We start from the raw sequence: 15,804 nt of genomic DNA, 5'->3' as shown, positions 1-15,804 counted from the left end.
TCTCCCACCAATTATTTGAATGGATATTGTCCTACGTTTTCGGTTTAACCATGTTCCTGAAAAAGGATTCAAGCATGGCTAACTGTCGATCCTCCTCAATCTAGTCCAGAAGGTTCAGCCTAAATTTGCAGCATTCAAGGTAGGCTTTGTCAGGTTTCAAGCTCTTTTCCACTTGGATAAAATACTTCTCATTTTTTTTTAATTTGGCAGCAACCACCGCTTATGCATCAGATTGGTTGACCTGAGAGTCCCAAGTAGCAGCAATCAAAATTTTAAAAATTACATAACAATTAAAACGAGATGATTACAACGACCACATGACACATAACCATGGTTGCCACAAAAGGGACAGTGGGGAAATACCAAAATACAGACCATCCATTACTTGCTTTTTTAATACTACTACATGATGGATAACTAACCAGGACACTAATGAGTACACATACTAATAGATATCCATCTGTGGGGTCAACATGAATACACAGGACACGGGACATCGGCCGCCAGCTAGAAGATTCATGAACACGGCGGTGTACACCTCGGTGGATCTGAATCCACACAGGCCAGCCTGGGGTGCAAGACCGGTGGGCGAGGTGAGACTGGGAACCGAGATTGAACTAAAAAAATTCTGGGTGAGTGGGATCTTACATCTTTCCTGACGCACCTGTAGAACAGGGAGCCCAGGATAGCTCCGCCGCTGGAAATCCAGCTTATAACCTTGCCGCCCCAATCGGGACAAGGCATCAGAGGCAGTACGTCGCCGGCGGCAGAGGACGATGAGGAGGCAGTCATGAGGTGAATCTAACTGGTGGCACTGGGAATTGATCGTGAAAGGGGAACAGATGTGGGCGGCGGCGTCCGTTGGTGCTAGATGAAGCGGAGCCGTGGCCCAGATCGTAAGTGCCCGTCAGTGCGGGCGGACCTTTAACGGGGGCCTGTCACATTTATGAGCCGACAATGGTGGGCCTGTGTGCAGCGAATATGGGGAATACGGAGCCCTATACAGCGTCATATACAATGGGTGGTGCGAATCTAAGAAAAAGAGCACATATGAGCTCGAGCTCAGATATGCACTTTCGACAAGGGTTGTAATGCGCATCCAATAGGAGTATGAGGCAAAAGGGCAACTATACTGGGCCAACCCATTGACAGACACCGAAGAAGCAACGAACAAGCTGTCGTTTAAAAATTGCAATTGTTTTCTAAACTTCTTTTTGGAAAACACCAAAATATTTAAGTTTGTGATCATTTTTGAAAAATCAGAATAATTTTTGAAAATTTTAAAAAATCTAGAAAATAAAAAACAATGAATATCAAACATTTCTTAGAAATGGTAAACAATTTTGGAAGTTTCAACATTTTTTTATAACTAGGCCAACACAGTGTAGGAGCTAGCATTGCCTGTTTTGTTCCTTTTTATACCGTTCCATTTTTCCTTTTTAACAAAACTTAAAAGATGTTCAATAATTGAGAAAGATTCATGGGTTTCAAAAAAAGTTGTGGATTTTAAAAAAACCTTGAATTCAGAAATTGTTTGTGAAATTGAAAAAAATGTTCATGAACTGAAAAATTCTTGTGATTTCAATAAATGATTGTGAATACAAAAAAAATTCACATATTTGAAAAATATTGGAAAAAAATTGCGTATTACAAAAATGTTCGCTACTTTTAAAAACATTGTCTGTGAATCCAAAAAAAATGTTCATGAAATTCAAAAAATATCTGTATATTTAAATATGTTTACTGAGTTGAAAAACTATTCACGAATTCAAAAGATGTTCGTGAATTTGAGAAAATAATAACAAATTTGAAAAAAAAATGTTCATAAAATCAGAAAAATGTTCACAAATTCCAAGAATATTCTCAAATTCTAATATGTTTGTGAAATTAAAGTAATATTCCCTAATTAGAAAATGGAAAACAAGGAAATTTGAAATTAAAAAAGAAAGAAAAAGTATAAAGAAAACACAAGAAAAAGAACTCACTTTCCCAAAACTGGAACGAAGGAGTCTTGCTATTTTTTTTGAGTGGCAGGGGTACGTCAATCCATCAATCTACGCAGCCAATAGGATTTGCCCTGGGCCTGTTGGGAGTTCGATTAACGCTCACTTCACAAGCACATGTTCATGGGCCGCAGCCCACCAAATGATTATTTCCTGGTTTTGGTTATAAGTTGTTGTTGTCCCGTTTGTCGGGTTCTTAGGTGCTTTGGATGGCAACAGACATCTGCCTTACCGAAATATTATCGGTGTTGGCCGAAGTCGTCCGTTTGGTTGGACGACAAAATTATCTAAAAGGCGTAAAAAATAAACGGAAACACTAATGTCCATATGTATGGGCGTTTGCATCTCGCCCACACGCGTGGATCCGCGTTCGTTTGTGGGTGCATGAATCTTGGCATGTTTATGATGCCACGTAGGACTGGGCTGGTGTGTGGGCATTCATCCGGTCGCCCACACGTCCATTTCACTACACGGAGGGTCTGGTGTGTGGGCGTCTAGCAGTTCGTCCACACGTCAGTTTTTACTCATGCACAAGGGTTGGTGTGTGGGCATTTGCCATCTCGCCCACACGCCCGTCTCCTCTCTCCGCATCCAAGCTGCCAGTTGCCATGCGTTTTGCAGTGTACATGGCAACTGCCCTAGCGTGCTTGTAAGCAGATGACAACTTTTTTTTTACCGAACATGTCAGTTGCCATGTGTTTTGCAGGGTACACAGCAACTGCTCTATTGTGCTTGTAAACAGATGGCAACTCTTTTTTACCCGAACATGTTGTTTTGCCATGTCTCTTTGTAGCGCTACGCGGCAATTGCCTAGTGTTAGTAGGTGGCAAATCTAAGGTTTTCAAACCATGGCAACTGTAGTAAACCAGACCATACATGGAAACTGCTTAGTGTTAGTAGGTGGCAACCTCTAAAGTTTTCAAATCATGGCAACTATAGTAAACCAGACCATACAACAGTTGCAGTTGTCCAAAATGGCATCTGGGACTTGACCTGAGATGGCAACTGCAGTTGAGCAACCATGGCAACTGTAGTTGTCGACATGGCAACTGCAGTTAAACGGACATTGAAGAGGGTCCGGACCATGGCAACTGCAGGGACGCGTGGTGACTGTCATGCGGGGCGTGCGGGACCGTGAGGTAGGTGGCTGAGAGAGGTCGTGTGGCCGTTATGCATTTTGCCCACACGTAGGTGTGTGAGAGGGACCGTAAGAAAAAAGGAGATGTGTGGACGCTAGTTGTTTTGCCCACATGTAGGTGTGTGGGCTGGTCCTCTTAAACACGATACAAAACATGCAGGCAGACCCCTTAGGATGCGTTTGGATGCAAAGTATTTTTGCAGTTTTCTGAAAATACTATGGTTTTTGAAAAAACTTTGATATTAAATACTTTGAGGTGTTTGGATAAAATAAATATTATAGTTTGAAATACCAAGGTATCTGTCATACTGTGGTTTTTTTGCGGTATCTAAAAAAGAGGTCGGGACTTTTTTTTTTAAACCGAACTGAGCAAATTCGTTGCCTGCTCGTCTACATCTATCTATTGTCTTTTCAACAGAGTGCTCCTAATTATTTGGCGTTTCAGGTTGTTTGTTGGTTTGTCTACGGAGACGACGCGCATGTTACGTTCTTCTAGTGATCTTGCAAGCTTCTATCCGATCACTGGCTGCAAAATACGCGAGTAAAGCGGGATTCAAACAAACTTGCTCGTGGAGTATATCGATTGGTCGTTGGAGCACTCGTACGCAGCAGGTCAAAGCGAGCTACACAATCGATTCTATCCGTATATAGGCGCATGTACACACACAATTTATTTATTTATTTTTGCCCGGGTAGCTAGGAGGGGATTTGACGTGCATGACATGCTGCATGCATTAGGCGCCGTTTCTACATGCAGATCAGCTCCATGGGTATAGTTGAGCAAGGCACAGCAAGTCAAACATCAGTTGCCAAACTCATCGGTGGTATTGTGAAAACTGAGGAAAACCATGGTTTTTAAAAACCGAAGTATTCGTTGCCCATGCATTTAAAAATTGAGGTTTTGGATTACTGTGTTTTTTCAAAAATAGTGCTGCCAAACTAAGCCTTAACACCTATACGTGTGGCAGTTATCGTCGTCTAAAATAAATCACAAAATTATGATAAACGCACGAACCTCTCGTCGTGAATTCGCGGTGCCGAATTTCATCGCCAACTATTTGCACTAGTAGAAAACAGGCCTATTGTCCCGGTTCGTAAGGGCCTTTTGTCCCGGTTCCTGAACCGGGACTAAAGGGTCGTTACTAATGCCCTCACCCTTTAGTCCCGGTTCAAACCAGAACCGGGACAGATGGGCCTCCACATGGCCTGTGCGCCGAGCCCAGTCAGGAGGGCCTTTGGTCCCGGTTGGTGGCACCAACCGGGACTAATAGACCTCCACACGTCAGCATTTCTGTGGCTGGGGTTTTTGGTTTTTTTTTAAAGGGAGGGGGTTTGGGGGTTTTGGGGGGGTTAATTTAGGTATTTCATATATTGTGTTAGATAGCTAATTAATAGAGAGAAGTGTCCTCTCTTATGTCCGTGCTTGGTCGACGCTACATACTATACATACGTATAGAAAGGACTAGGCACGCTAACTAGCTAGTAAGCAAACGAAGGAAACCGAAGATCGTCATGAACATATATGCATACAGAGAGAAGTGATATCGACCACCTCTCCTTCTCCGAGAGATTGGTCGAACAACAAATTCTCGTATATCTATCGTCCGACACTACCGGCTACATATATACAATAATTATCTTTTACAAATATAATCTCCTAAATTATGGGCGCATGGTCCACATAGTATTCTCCGTCTTCAGCGACCACGTGGTCAAGAAAGAATGCCGCCAATTCCTTTTGAATTGCTCGCATGCGATCTGGTGCTAGGAGTTCATCCCGCTACCGAAACATCTAATTTGAAAAAGGGGGTCAATACACACACACACAGATATATATATATATATGAATGAATGAAACTCAACACAAATGATGGTAATAAACAAAAATTGTGAATATTATTTCTTACGCACTTCATATTGTTCGTCAGAGTACCCGCCCCGCTCATAGGTCGTGTGGCGGATGGACTCGCAAACGTAGTATTCACAGAAATCATTCCCTTGTTCCTGCCACAACCACTTTACAAGAAATAGAGGTCAATCAAACAGATAAGCAAGAATGCCAAATGGTATTGATAAAACTAGCGCTTGAATCAATAGCTAGGAGACGCGCGGAACATGGTACTATAGTACTTACTTTCGGGTATCTAAATTCCAGCTCCTTCGGCAGACCCGGAGATTTTGTGCTGAATTTTCTCCAAACCCTGCCAGATAAAAGAAAACAATTACTTGATATCAGGAAATGAACAAATTTGCTGATATGGTGGATAATGATCGATTTAACTTACTTCTCGAGGATTGCAGTCATGTCCGCATACTCCTGGGGATCTTTTCGTCTCGAGTCCAAGACAGTTACTACTCCCTGCTCAAGCCTAATCTCCAGGAGAATATAGTGGAAACTGCGCACGCATGCATAACTCATCAATTACATTACTATAACCTGAACTAATATATAAGGGAAACCGAATATGCACAAGACAACACTCACTTGAAGTTGTAAGGAAAGAGTATTATATCTTTGTGTTCATTTATTTGGAATGATCGTAGCAAGCTGGCCTCGGTTTGTGCGGCATGATGTTTAACCTGAACTGCATCTATGAGATTTGTGTTAACGAACCCAATATCACCGATTTGTCTTTTCTTCAATTCGGCGATCTTCAATCTGCATAATATAGTGAGGATAATTATAAATACATGCAATGAAAGAGCTGAGCCGAGGGCCAATTGATTGAAAAACTGATAGAACTCCTCAAATGGAATAGGCAACAGATCAATTCCAACAAGGTCATGCTCCGGTTTAACTCTCGCATACAAAGTACTCCTCCCCCCAGACTCTCTGCATATTTTCAGGTACCAATCGTGCAATCTTCGCATCATCGTTGATAGAGATCTTTCATCTTTGATGAGAGGCTTCCCGTACTCGTATCTGTGTATCTGCACGTCCAGGAAATCATAATGTACATCGTCGGGCAGGTAATCGTCAAGATTGTTATAACCGGGCACCATCCTCGGATCGACGCTAGGCACCTTGAGCGGGGGGCACGATTGCTTTGCTTGTTCGCCGAGCTGGGCAATTTGTTTCCCAGCTCGTCGTTCTTTCATCCTTTGATCACTGACAGTACTTCCCGACCGCTCCGCTTCGACAAATGCCTTTCCAATAATGCGCTCATAGTTGCCTTTCGGCGAAGACTTGGGTGGTTTTGCCAGGGCAGCCAAAGTGCGCTTCACTTTCACCGGATCTACTTTCTCCTTCGGAGGTGGATGTCTCTGTGCTTTCAACCCTTGAAACCAGTCATCCTTCTCGATTCGCGCGATCCTCGCGTTCTCCTCCGGGGTCCTCTCGTATGGTAACTTCTCCGGAGTCTTCAGAGAAGGACCGAATTTGTATTTCCTCCCGCCTCTGGCTGTACTGCTAGACGTCGGCAGAGCAGACGGAGCGGCAGTCTTCTTGACTTGCTTACGAGGCGGAGGAGAAGGACTACGACGCGCTGGAGCAGCTGCCGGAGCGGCGGCGAGTCTCTTCCGCCCTTGCTGACGAGGCGGAGAAGGAGTAGGCTAGCTGCTCGGGCGCGCCGGCGCAGGCGGAGAAGGAGGCGGAGTGCCGCCACGCGCCGGAGAAGGAGCCGGCCGAGGGCCCTGATCGTCACTCGCCAGAGGAGGAGGCGGTGGAGGAGGCGGAGTGCCCTGACTCGCCGGAGGAGGAGGAGGCGGAGGCGTCCAGTTTGGAAGGTTGATGAGTTCCTTCCGCCATAGGCATGGAGTCTTCAGAGCAGAACCCAGCCGAGTCTCCCCTTCTCCGGTAGGGTGGTCAAGCGGGAGGTCCTCAAATCCCTCCGTTATTTCATCCACCATCACCTTAGCATATCCTTCTGGAATCGGCTGGCAGTGAAAAGTTGCGTCGGGTTCATTAGGAAAAACAGAGCCAACAGCCGCCTTGACCTTCATATTCATCCATTGCGTCATAAGGTGGCAATTTTGAGCCTCCGTGATAGCATCCACGGGATAGCTGGCAGGAGCCGTCAAAACAAGCTCCGGCTGAAGCAGCTCGGTGGAAGCCATGCTGCTTCTCCACTGAGATGGAGGGGTAGCTTCGGCAGTTCGTTTGCTGCGATTTGCTTCTCGTTCCTCTATCCCGAGTACCCTTGCTTTAAGCGCCTGCAGTTCGGACTGCTACACTTTCTTCCTCCTCTCCTGGCTTTTGTAACTGCCTGCGTCCGGAAACCCAGCCCTTCACGGAATGGAGCCTGGTGTGCCTCGTATCCATCCAGGGTGCTCAGGATTCCCGAGGACCGATGTGAGCTCGTCGTTCTCTCTGTTTGGAAGGAACGTCCCTTTCTGCGCTGCAGCGATATAGTACCAAAGCTTCTTCAAGGGTATGTCAAGTTGCTCGTCCGTCCAAATGCACTTCCCTGTTACAGGGTCCAAGGTTCCGCCAGCCCCGAAGAACCAAGTCCGGCAACGGTCTGGCCAGCTCATTGTCTCTGGTTCGATCCCTTTTTGAACCAGATCATTCTCAGCCTTGGCCCACTTAGGCCGGGCTACGAGGTAGCCACCTGACCCCGTGCGATGGTGAAGCTTCTTCTTCGCAGCATTTTTCTTGTTTGTCGCCGACATCTTCTTACTCTTTTCCGATGTCTTGTGGGCCACAAATGCAGGCCAGTCATCTCTGATCTTCTCATATATGCCCTTGAATTCTGGTGTCTCTTTTTTCTCGACAAACCTATTCAGGTCTTTCTTCCACTTCCTGAATAGGTCTGCCATCCTCTTAAGAGCAAAAAACTTGATTAATTGCTCTTTAACTGGTTTCTCCGGATCATCCTCTGGCGGTAGGGTGAAATTTGTCTTCAGCTCAGTCCAAAGATCATTTTTCTGCATATCATTGACGTTAGACACCTCAGGGTCTTCAGTAGCCGGCTTCAACCATTGCTGGATGCTGATCGGGATCTTGTCCCTAACCAGAACCCCGCACTGAGCAACAAATGCCTTCTTTGTTCGGATGGGTTCAATAGGTTGGCCGTTGGGCGCGATTGCTATGATCTCAAACCTTTCATCCGAGCTCAACTTTTTCTTCGGGCCTCGTCTCTTTACCTCAGTTGTGCTCGATCCGGAGGGCTAGAAAAAAGAACAAAGACTTAATTAATATGTGTACATACCAAAACAATGAATGCATCAATTAGCTAGTTAGCACAGGCTTAACTAATATATATATACCTGGCCGGACTCGGTTCGGTCACCGGAGCCGTCATCACGGTCTCCTTCTTGCACCGGCATTGGGTCACCGGAGCCGTCCTCATGTTCTTCTTCTTGCACCGGCATTAGGTCACCGGAGCCAGCTTCTTCACCCTCTCCTTCCAGACCATCAGTGTCGTTGAGAAACAACGAGACGGCATCACTTCCTTGTGCGATTATGTCCCTCAACATCGCTTCGTTTGCTTCGTCTCGGGCGGTGTCCATAGTTTCTACAAATATTTACAACATGGCAATTATTATTCAAACATGACAAATGGATATATTAGTGGCAAACGTAGTAAGGAATCATATATATTAATTAGTGGCCTCGACGCTGCTTCTCTAGGGTTTGGGGTGGCCTCGACAACGCTTCAAGGGTTTGGGGTGGCCTCGAGAACGCTTCAAGGAGGGGGTAATATCGACCCCCCCCCCCCACGTGTTGAAGCTATCGGGAGGGGGTATATCGACAACGACGACACTACATCTATGTCCCTCGACGACCCTCGTTCCCGATAAAAAAAAGAGGAAGAAGAAGAAAAAAAAGAGGAGAAGAAAGAATGTTCGAGAGGATCGCCGAGGGGTCGGGAGGTTGCCTAGTGCCGAGCGATCCTCGACCCCTCGAACCCTCGACCCTAGTTCCCGACCCTCGACCCCTCGGCGATCCTCGACACCCTCGTTCCCGATAAAAACTAAGAAGAAGAAGAAGAAAAAAAAGAAAAAAAGAGGAGAAGATCGAAGAAAAAAAAGAAGAAAAAGAAGAGGAGAAGAAGAAAGGAATAGTGGAGAGGAAGAGAAAATAGAAAAAAAAAGAAAAGGGAAAAGGCTTTGGTCCCGGTTCATGGCACCAACCAGGACCAATGTCCCCCTTTAGTCCCGGTTGGTGCCACCAACCGGGACCAAAGGTTTTCAGCCCAAAGGGCGGGAAGCGGCGGCCTTTGGTCCCGGTTGGTGGCACCAACCGGGACTAAAGGGTGGCATTAGTCCCGGTCGTAGCACCAACCGGGACTAATGCCCCTTTAGTCCCGGTTGGTGCCACCAACCGGGACCAAAGGCCTGTGCTGCCCCGAACCCAAATATTTAGTCCCACCTCGCTAGTTGAGAGGGAGGCGCACCTGTTTATAAGGTGCGGTGCGCCATCCCTCTCGAGCTCCTCTCTAAAGCAGGCTTTTGGGCCTAACACTGCAATCTGTGCCTGTGGGCCTACTGGGCCTCCCGCGGGCCTGAATCCTGGCCCATGGTAGGGTTTCTAGTCGTATTCAGGCCGTGGGGGCCTAGTAGGTGGCACTTTTTTGTTTTTTTTGTTTTTTTGTTTCTACTTAGAACTAAATACTTATTGTTCCTATATTTAATTTTTTTTTCCAGTTTTTTTGTTTTGTTTTACTTTCTGTTAGTGCCATTAGTTTTTAAATTTGAAAACACTTTTTTAGTTTTTTTGTTTTCTTTGTTGCTTTATTTATTTTATTTTGTTTCTAGCTTTATTTTTTAATTCTTTTTGCTTTTAGGTCAGCAAAATTATAAACTTTCTAATAGTGCCATTAGTTTTAGAAAAAATATAAACTTTCTCTTAGTGCCATTAGTTTTCAAATTTGAATAGTTAAAATTTGAATTCTTTGAAATTGGTGTGAATCACATTTGTGATTAACTTTACTAAAAAAATGAACATAGATGCACCTATAGAGAAAATTCGACCTAAATTCATAGTTTTCAAATGAACTCTGAAAAAGTTGGCATAGCATACTCGTCTGTTACAAATTTGGCATGGTATCATCATAATAGTTGTGGGAGAAAGTTTTCACTTTTTTTTCGCTTGTGTCATTTGCTTATTGCACCGTAACCATGGATATTCTTCATCGTTTATCAGGATGCTTGGGTCAGCCTTGACATTGAAGGCAGGAATTTCATGAAACCTTTCATAATCTTCAGACATGTCTGTCTTGCCCTCCACTCCCAGGATGTCCCTTTTTCCTAAAAAAACTATATGGCGCTTTGGCTCATCGTATGATGTATTCATTTCCTTATCTTTTCTTTTTCTTGGTCCGGTAGACATGTCCTTCACATAGATAACCTGTACCACATCATTGGCTAGGACGAACGATTCGTCAGTGTACCCAAGATTTTTCAGATCGACTGTTGTCATTCCGTACTGTGGGTCTACATGTACCCCGCCTCCTGACAGATTGACCCATTTGCATTTAAACAAAGGGACTTTAAAATCTTGTCCGTAGTCAAGTTCCCATATGTCCACTATATAACCATAATATGTGTCCTTTCCCTTCTCGGTTGTTGCATCAAAGCGGACACCGCTGTTCTGGTTGGTACTCTTTTGATCTTGGTCAATCGTGTAAAATGTATTCCCATTTATCTCGTATCCTTTGTAAATCAATACAGTCAAAGATGGTCCCCTGGACAACAAGTACAACTCATCACAAACAGTGTTGTCACCTCTGAGACGTGCTTCCAACCAACTGCTGAAAGTCCTAATGTGTTCACATGTAATCCAGTCGTCGCACTGCTCCGGGTGTTTGGAGCGCAGACTGTTCTTGTGTTTATCGACATACGGGGTCACCAAGGTAGAGTTCTGTAGAACTGTGTAGTGTGCTTGAGACCAAGAATGCCCGTCCCTGCATATTATTGAGTCCGCTCCTAGCGTGCCTTTTCCAGTCAGTCTCCCCTCATACCGCGATTTAGGGAGACCTATCTTCTTAAGGCCAGGAATGAAGTCAACACAAAACCCGATGACATCCTCTGTTTGATGGCCCATGGAGATGCTTCCTTCTGGCCTAGCGCGGTTACGGACATATTTCTTTAGGACTCCCATGAACCTCTCAAAGGGGAACATATTGTGTAGAAATACGGGCCCCAGAATGACAATCTCGTCGACTAGATGAACTAGGACATGCGTCATGATATTGAAGAAGGATGGTGGGAACACCAGCTCGAAACTGACAAGACATTGCGCCACATCACTCCTTAGCCTTGGTACCATTTCTGGATCGATCACCTTCTGAAAGATTGCATTGAGGAATGCACATAGCTTCACAATGGCTAATCAGACGTTTTCCGGTAGAAGCCCCCTCAATGCAACCGGAAGCAGTTGCGTCATAATCACGTGGCAGTCATGAGACTTTAGGTTCTGGAACTTTTTCTCTGGGATATTTATTATTCCCTTTATATTCGACGAGAAGCCAGTCGGGACCTTCATACTGAGCAGGCATTCAAAGAAGATTTCTTTCTCTTCTTTCGTAAGAGCGTAGCTGGCAGGACCTTCATACTGCTTCGGAGGCATGCCGTCTTTTTCGTGCAAACGTTGCAGGTCCTCCCGTGCCTCATGTGTATCTTTTGTCTTTCCATACACGCCCAAGAAGCCTAGCAGGTTCACGCAAAGGTTCTTCGTCACGTGCATCACGTTAATTGAAGAGCGGACCTCTAGGTCTTTCCAGTAGGGTAGGTCCCAAAATATAGATTTCTTCTTCCACATGGGTGCGTATCCCTTAGCGTCATTCGGAACAGTTATTGCGCCGGGACCCTTTCCAAAGATTACGTGTAAATCATTGACCATAGCAAGTACGTGATCACCGGTACGCATGGCGAGCTTCTTCCGGTGATCTGCCTCGCCTTTAAAATGCTTGCCTTTCTTTCGACATTGATGGTTGGTCGGAAGAAATCGACGATGGCCCAGGTACACATTCTTCCTGCATTTGTCCAGGTATATACTTTCAGTGTTATCTAAACAGTGTGTGCATGCGTGGTATCCTTTGTTTGTCTGTCCTGAAAGGTTACTGAGAGTGGGCCAATCGTTGATGGTCACGAACAGCAATGCCTTTAGGTTAAATTCCTCTTGTCTGTGCTCATCCCACGTACATACACCGTTTCCATTCCACAGCTGTAAAAATTCTTCAACTAATGGCCTTAGGTACATATCAATGTCGTTGCCGGGTTGCTTAGGGCCTTGGATGAGAACTGGCATCATAATGAACTTCCGCTTCATGCACATCCAAGAAGGAAGGTTATACATACATAGAGTCACAGGCCAGGTGCTGTGATTGCTGCTCTGCTCCCCGAAAGGATTAATGCCATCCGCGCTTAAAGCAAACCATACGTTCCTTGGGTCCTTTGCAAACTCATCCCAATACTTTCTCACGATTTTTCTCCACTGCGACCCGTCAGCGGGTGCTCTTAACTTCCCGTCTTTCTTACGGTCCTCACTGTGCCATCGCATCGACTTGGCATGCTTTCCGTTTCTGAACAGACGTTTCAACCGTGATATTATAGGAGCATACCACATCACCTTCGCAGGAACCCTCTTCCTGCGGGGCTCGCCGTGAACATCATCAGGGTCATCTCGTCTGATCTTATACCGCAATGCACCGCATACCGGGCATGCGTTCAGATCCTTGTATGCACTGCGGTATAGGATGCAGTCATTAGGGCATGCATGTATCTTCTCCACCTCCAATCCTAGAGGGCATACGACCTTCTTTGCTACGTATGTACTGTCGGGCAATTCGTTATCCTTTGGAAGCTTCTTTTTCAATATTTTCAGTAGCTTCTCAAATCCTTTGTCAGGCACAGCATTCTCTGCCTTCCACTACAGCAATTCCAGTACGGTACCGAGCTTTGTGTTGCCATCTTCGCAATTGGGGTACAACCCTTTTTTGTGATCTTCTAACATGCGATCGAACTTCAGCTTCTCCTTTTGACTTTCGCATTGCGTCGTTGCATCGACAATGACCTTGCATTGCGTCCTTGCATCGACAATCACCCGGCGGAGGTGTGTCTATCACCGTACATCCATTGCCGGTTCATCTGCGTGCATTATATATAATTGAGTGTCCAAATTAATAGAAGTTCATCATCACATTAAAACCAAAGTACATACATAGTTCTCATCTAACAACATATAGCTCTCCAGAGCATCTAATTAATTAAACCATACATTGATACTATGTAAAACATTTAAATGCGAAAACGAAGACGATCATAATCGCAACCAAGGTAACAATTGATCCAACGGCATAATGATACCAAGCCTCGGTATGAATGACATATTTTCTAATCTTTCTAATCTTCAAGCGCATTGCATCCATCTTGATCTTGTGATCATCGACGACATCCGCAACATGCAACTCCAATATCATCTTCTCCTCCTCAATTTTTTTTATTTTTTCCTTCAAGAAATTGTTTTCTTCTTCAACTAAATTTAACCTCTCGACAATAGGGTCGGTTGGAATTTCCGGTTCACATACATCCTAGATAAATAAAATCTATGTCACGTTGGTCGGCATAATTTTCATAAACAATAAATGAACCAATAGTTATAAAGATTAATATATATACCACATCCGAATCATAGACAGGACGAGGACCGACGGGGGCGGATACCGAAACCATCGCACTATATAAGATGCAATAATAAAAGTAAGAAAATGATACAAGTATCTATCTAAACATACAAGTAAGAATATTTTTCCTTTCAGAAAGAAGATAAGAACAAGAGGCTCATCACGGTGGTGTCGGTGATGAGATCGGCGAGGGTGATCGACGGCGGTGAAGACGGGGGTGGGGCGTGACGGACCGCTAAATCTAGACAAATCTCGAGGAAAATGGAGCTTTGAGGTCGAGCTTCAAGAGGAGAAAGCTTAACTAGTGTGGCTCGGGCATTTCATCGAACACCTCATGTGCATAGGAGGTGAGCTAGAGCACCACAAACCCCTCCCCTCGCCGGCCCAGAAAAACGAAGCACTGAAGTGCTCTGCTCGCGGGCGAGGGTATATATAGGCACCTCATTAGTCCCAGTTCGTGGCGCGAATCGGGACTAAAGGCACCCATTTGGTCCTGGTTCATGCCTCCAACCGGGGCCAATGATGGTGGGCCAGGAGCCAGGACCATTGGTCCCGGTTCGTCCCACAAACCGGGACCAAAAAGTCCAGACGAACTGGAACCAATGGCCCACGTGACCCGACCGGCCCCCTGGGCTCACGAACCGGGTCCAATGCCCCCATCTGTCCCGGTTCTAGACTGTACCGGGACTAATGGGCTGACCCGGCCTGGACCGTTGCCCCCTTTTCTACTAGTGTTGGCTCGCTCGGTTTTGGCATGGCCGGACGCCAACCAAACGACCCTTGTATTCTTGTTTAGTTAGAGGGGCTGGCTTTTCGATGTATTGTCTGGTCCGTTACGCGTAGATCGGCGTGGCTTTTCTCTATTCTTCTTTCTCTTTGTTTTTCATGTTTGTTACTTATGCATTTTGTTTTCATTCTTTTTTTCCTATTCCCTTTTTGCCTGTACATTCTTTCCTTTTTTCTATTTTATTTTATTGTATGAACGTGCATAAAGCAGCCGTTAGCACAAGCTGGTCAGATCGTGTAGCTCCTTGAGTGTAGCTGAGTTTGGCTCAGCTCGATATCTTCATGATTATCCATGCAACCTAACAATCGCTGAAAATCAGAGAAAAGTGACTTGGCAGACGCGTCAGTGGTTTTCCCAAAGCCATGGAAAACTGCATTTTTTAGATACTGAAATACCTTCAGGATCCGCTGAGGTTTTGACATACTGCAGTTTTAGACAAACTGTGCTGCCCAAAGCTTTTGACCCAGAACTGAAACCTGGTGTGGGGATTTGACTGCAATTTATCATCCCCAGTTACACACTCAACTCTATACAGTACAGATCGGTCAGCTCTGCCTGCGAAGAAAACCTAGACATGTCGGCGATAACGCTAACTGACATTGATGCTGGACATGGGCTGCCTTCCAATCGACGTTGCTGCATGGCAGGGCGTGATCGGTGTTCGCCATTCCTCACTGTCACCGGGAGAACCCGGCTGAAGTTGGCATTTCTTCTCCTAGTACTGAAATTCCTTCAGGACCCGCTGTCCTACCCACTACCATATGCCTGGTGATATCCGTTTAAAAAATTGGGGCGACCATCACATAGCTTCAGCCGGATGAGAGATGCTGCAAGAGATGCTGCAAGAGGAGCTCAACCGGACACCTTGTCTCTCTAGTTGAACTGTTCTATGTGCAGAGTGTTATAGAAACGATCATATATACTACTGTTAAAAGGAGTAACTCTAGTGTTGTGTGAAAAATCTACTGCGCTTCTGACGGGTGATTAACACTAGAATACCAGCTAGAGTAACAGGATACTCACCGTGTTTCGACGGGCGTTGTCAGGTGCAAATCTCCTGCTCTTCCGATGTGTGTTGACAGGTGAAAACATTCTGTTACTCCTTTTACCAAAAAGGGAACTAGAGTTGCTGTCTTCAGTAAAAAAAAACCTCCAATTTCCGGCTTCAAATTGACACAAACAGAATTTGGCATCTCAAGCTGTTTCGACCTCCCAGCAACGCACATATGCACACCTCAATCAGAGCCAAAGGATTCAAAGAGCACTGCAACGCACATATGCACACCTCACCATGCCCATCACAAAAAA

At 45.3% G+C, this 15,804-nt stretch overlaps 1 long non-coding RNA gene across 1 annotated transcript; it reads right to left on the bottom strand.

The window, feature by feature from the left end:
- Positions 1-255: 255 nt before the first annotated feature.
- Positions 256-956, bottom strand: LOC125514096. The gene is made up of 2 exons (XR_007286259.1): positions 649-956; positions 256-568 (listed from the first exon to the last, which is right to left on the bottom strand). It is a non-coding gene; the product is annotated as an uncharacterized LOC125514096 (long non-coding RNA).
- Between the last annotated feature and the right edge of the window lie 14,848 nt (positions 957-15,804).

This window comes from Triticum urartu, chromosome 6, assembly GCF_003073215.2.
Source record: "Triticum urartu cultivar G1812 chromosome 6, Tu2.1, whole genome shotgun sequence".
Classification (NCBI taxonomy): Eukaryota; Viridiplantae; Streptophyta; class Magnoliopsida; order Poales; family Poaceae; genus Triticum; species Triticum urartu.
The sequence above is the reverse complement of the archived record's forward strand: the minus strand, read 5'-3'. Positions and strand labels throughout refer to the sequence as shown.